Raw genomic sequence first — 5389 nt, forward strand, 5'->3', positions numbered from 1 at the left:
CACTGTCAACTTGTTCAGCTCCCGGTAATCAATTCACATCTGATGGATGTCGACATTCTTCTTCACAAACAGGATCGGTGCTCCCTAAGGTGAACTGCTCGGTCGATTGAATTGCTTGCCCAACAGTTCCTTCTCAAATACAAGTTAATTTAAAAAAAGGTCAACATAAAAATGTTGGTGAGTTAATAAGCATGTTTGACAAAAATGATTTGTATAACTTTGTAACCACCAGAAAATCCTATATTTTCTGAAAACAGTTTAGTATGTTTGTGTCCGATTTTGTATTAATGCATGTGTGTTAATGTTTACTAGAATGCAAAAAGAGAATGAAGCGAATGTAAAGAGAATGCCCCCAGACAACCCGATATTTTCTGTGAAAGAGAATGATGGTATATCAACCCCCGAGGTTGAGTACCGGCGCGAGTATGTTCCCGAGTAATCCAATGAGAAAAGAGAATGGTCTCCCGTAAATTTTATAACATTAATTCCTCTAAGTGAATCGTTATAACTGATGGGTTTTGAGCATTCTAACACTTCCTAAGTGTACATGCAACCCTAATAACCTTGGATCTATGTTTGTCTAATTGTCATGCAAAGTTGAATTCCAAGGTTATATTCCTATCTAGCATACATAGGGAACAATTTTAACATAAAGCATAGATAGAATAACTTACCTTGTTGTTGTTTGTGTTCCTTGAAACCTTGTGAGCCTAGCACCCCAAGTGTGATGCCTCAAATGCTTCACACAACACCAAATGCTCTTGGAAGAACTTATGAGAGAATACTCACTTCTCAAAATCGGCCAAGCCCTCTTGATTCTTAGTGTAGCAGATTTTGGGTGGAGAATATGTTACTTATATAGTGTTGACACATCTAGGGTTAAACCCTAATGTGTCATGACTCTTCATTTCCATGACCCATGGGTTTGTAACTCCCATGGAGCATCCATGGAGCATCCTATGGGTGGAACCCAACTTGATAGTCCATGGAGCCTTTTAGCCCACTATACAAGATATGGATGATTTACATAATCAACCCATATATTTAATTAGTTATCTTTTGATCACTTAATTAATTCTAAATTAATTCTTGATCAAACTAATCAAATAATATTATTAATATATTAGAACTTATAATATATTAATAATCTCCAAGTGTTATTTCTCTCATTTAGTCTATCCAATTGCATGGTGCCATGCAACCCAAATGGACCATGCCGGGTCGGGTCAACTACATACCAGAAATAGTTATGGACTTAGACACCTTATCCAACAGTCTCCCACTTGGATAAGTCTAATAACTATTACTGCAAGTATGACTTCAGGAACCGATCGGCAATCGTAGCTCTTTACAAGGTTTCTCGAAACTGAGAAAATGATGGTACGCCATTTAAGATAAGTGATCATATAATCCTCTGTTCTAGATATCAGTCGGACAAATACATGGAACAATGTCTTACTTATTGTCCAACAATTTGTTTCCCGATTTCCGATTTGTTTGACAAAGAACTTCATTGAACACATCAATTTAGTTCTGACCGGGCCCGGTACATAGGTCAAAACGAAATCATCGAGGGGCCCAGATATCAGCTTCTAATCCAAGAAGGAACAGATAAACTTCGACTCATATGTTTGTTCTACTACTCATTGAATTACACACAAGAGCACGATTTTATAACATCGAGTTACCAATGCGTTTTTCGTACAATCAATGCATAACCAACTTGTAAGTAACAAATCATATCTCTAGGTTTAAAGACTTATATGATATTACCGTCTCACGATCACTCGAGATAGAATTCCATGAAGTGATTCCAGTGAGCGTGGGTTGAGTCCAATGCTCAGAACTTATGAGCACTCATGATTGTTGTAGCCTTGTCCCAGACCTCTACAACCAAACATGACAGTCTTGATTCATACCTACTTCCGACATATGACCGACTGTGGAGATTTGAATAATATGTTATACCAAACAAAATTATTCTGGAAGTCAAAACATGCAAAAGAAATATAGTAAACGATCGACAAGAGATAGTAACAGTTTAGCATAAATAAAACATTTTTATTCATCATCAAATGTCAATTACACTTTACAAATTTCGAGGTTATCTAACTACTAAATCTAACATCATCCTTCAGCCCTATGCTCCGAGCATGCTGGAGATGCTTAATCCGAGTCAGTCCCTTCGTGAGGGGATCTGCCGGATTCTCATCTGATGATACCCTCTTTGCCACGAGGAGTCCTTCTTCGATCCGATGTCTGATGAAATGGTATTTTCTGTCGATGTGTTTGGATCTCCCGTGATCCCTTGGTTCCTTGGCTAAGGCAACAGCACTTTCACTATCACAGAAAATTTCCATCGGCTCTTTAATAGCTGGTACAACTCCAAGGTCTCCAATGAAGTTCCTCAGCCATAAAGCCTCCTTTGCTGCCTCGCTAGCTGCAATATACTCTGATTCACAAGTAGAATCTGCCACTGTCTCTTGCTTGGAACTCTTCCAAGAAATTGCTCCTCCATTTAGGGTAAAGACCCAGCCCGACTGAGAGCGAAAGTTATCCCTATCAGTCTGGAAGCTAGCATCACTATACCCTACAACTCTCAAGTCATCACTCCCACCGAGGGTAAGGACCCAGTCCTTAGTCCTTCGTAGGTACTTGAGAATATTTTTTACCGCAGTCCAGTGTGCCTTGCCAGGGTTCCCCTGAAACCTGCTAACCATGCTTAAGGCAAAGGCTACATCAGGTCGAGTACACGTCATAGCATACATGATCGAACCTACAGCCGAAGCATAAGGTACTCGACTCATTTCTGCTATCTCAGCCTCAGTGCTAGGGCTTTGTGTCTTACTCAACTTGGCGCTACTCTGGATGGGCAACTCTCCTTTCTTGGAGTCTTGCATTCTGAATCTCTTCAGAACCTTCTCCAAGTAGGTACTTTGACTAAGTCAAATTAGTCTTTTACTCCGATCTCTCAAGATCCTTATCCCTAAAATATAGGCAGCTTCACCAAGGTCCTTCATAGCGAAACACTTTCCAAGCCAGGACTTTACTTCCTGCAGGGTTGGAATGTCGTTTCCTATGAGTAGTATGTCATCCACATACAATACCAAAAAGCTAACTATACTCCCACTAGCCTTGACATATACACAAGATTCATCTTCACTCCTAGAAAAGCCAAATTCCTTGACCTTTTCATCAAAGCAAAGATTCCATCTGCGAGGTGCTTGCTTTAATCCATAAATGGATTTCTCAAGCTTACACACTCTATTAGGGTACTCGTTACTGACAAAACCCTCTGGCTGACTCATGTAAACATCTTCAGCCAACTTCCCATTAAGGAAAGCGGTTTTGACATCCATTTGCCAAATTTCATAGTCATGAAATGCGGCTATGGCTAACAGAACCCGAATAGACTTAATCTTGGCTACTGGAGAAAAGGTCTCATCATTATCCACTCCAGGAATTTGAGAGAAGCCCTTTGCAACCAGTCTAGCCTTATAAGTGTGTACTTTACCATCCATGTCGGTCTTCTTCTTGAAGACCCATTTGCACCCTACAGTCTTTCGACCTGGTACATTCTCAACCAAGTTCCAAACTTGATTGTCATACATGGATTGTATCTCGCTATCCATAGCCTCTTTCCATTTAGCAGACTCGGGGCCTGCCATGGCTTCCTCATAGCTGTTAGGGTCATCTTGACTTACTAGTGTTTCATCACTAATAAGTGTCTCACCTTCTGCAGTAATATGGAATCCATAGTAATGCTCAGGTGCACTCCTAACTCTCGTGGAACGCCTCAGAGGTACAGATTCGTCAATTGGCTCAACAGGAGTTTCCTCCTCAAGTTGAGGGCTAGAGTTTGAAGTTCCTTCACCACTTGACTCTTGAATTTCTTCAAGATCAACTTGCCTCCCACTGTCTCCTTGGCTTATAAACTCTCTTTCTCGAAAGACTCCTCTTCTTGCTACAAAGACCACATTGTCACTAGGTCTGTAGAAGAGGTAACCAAAGGATTGTTGTGGGTAGCCGATGAAAATACACCTCTCGCTTCGGGGTTCGAGCTTATCATGAGTCTCGCGTCTCACGAAAGCCTCGCATCCCCAAATCTTGAAGTGGTCTAGTTTAGGTACTTTACCAGTCCACATCTCGTGAGGAGTTTTGGCAACTTTCTTTGTAGGGACTAGATTAAGGATATGGGCGGCAGTCTCTAAGGCATACCCCCAGAATGAGATTGGTAGCGAAGCTCGACTCATCATGGAACGAACCATGTCCAACAAGGTTCGATTACGCCTCTCAGCCACACCATTCAACTGCGGTGTCCTAGGAGGTGTCAATTGTGAGACAATCCCACATTCCTTTAGATAGTCAAGGAACTCTGAACTAAGATACTCACCACCTCGATCGGATCGAAGCATCTTAATGTTCCTGCCCAATTGATTCTCGACTTCCTATTTAAATTCCTTAAACTTCTCGAAAGTCTCTGACTTATGCTTGATTAAGTAGACATATCCATATCTACTGTAATCATCAGTAAAAGTCAAATAATAACGATTAGCATCTCTTGTGGCATGTTTGAATGGTCCACACACATCCGTGTGTATAAGGTCCAACAAACCTTCACCCCTTTCACACGAGCCTGTGAAGGGTGACTTTGTCATTTTTCCAAGTAAGCATGATTCGCAACTATCATTTGACTTTAGGTCAAACGACTCCAAGACTCCATCTTTTTGGAGTTGGCCTATGCGTTTCTTGCTTATATGTCCAAGACGACAATGCCATAATGATGCTTTATCCAAGTTATTATTATTAGTAGAATCAATACACAAAACATTATTTCCTAAGTTATCTACAATAGATACAGCTTCATACACACCATCACAAGGTAATGCTTTAAAATAAAGTACATTATTAAAGAAAGCATTAATCGAACCAACTTCATTATCAAACGAAAAAGTGAAACCTTGTTTGTACAATGCATGAAAGGAAATAATATTTCTTGCCATTTCTGGCGAATAACAACATTTATTCAAATCTAAATTTAACCCACTACTTAGCGATAAAGTATAAACTCCAATCTTGGTGACAGGTGTAACTTTCCTATTTCCCATGATTAAGTTTATTCTTCCTTGCTCCACATTCTCACTTCTTCCTAGTCCCTGCAAGTCACAACAAATATGAATACCGCAACCGGTATCAAGGACCCAAGATTTCGAATGGGGTGAGTTATTAGAAATGATAGTGTAAATACCTGCATGGTTGGGTTTGACTTTCCCATCCTTTACATCTTGCTGGTACTTTGGGCAGTTCCGCTTCCAATGAGCTTTTTCATGGCAATAGAAGCATTCAGCCTCTTTTGGGTCAGAAGAAGGAGTAATGAAACCTTTCTTGG

Source organism: Lactuca saligna, chromosome 7 (genome assembly GCF_052625555.1).
Source record: "Lactuca saligna cultivar CGN05327 chromosome 7, ASM5262555v1, whole genome shotgun sequence".
Taxonomy (NCBI): domain Eukaryota; kingdom Viridiplantae; phylum Streptophyta; class Magnoliopsida; order Asterales; family Asteraceae; genus Lactuca; species Lactuca saligna.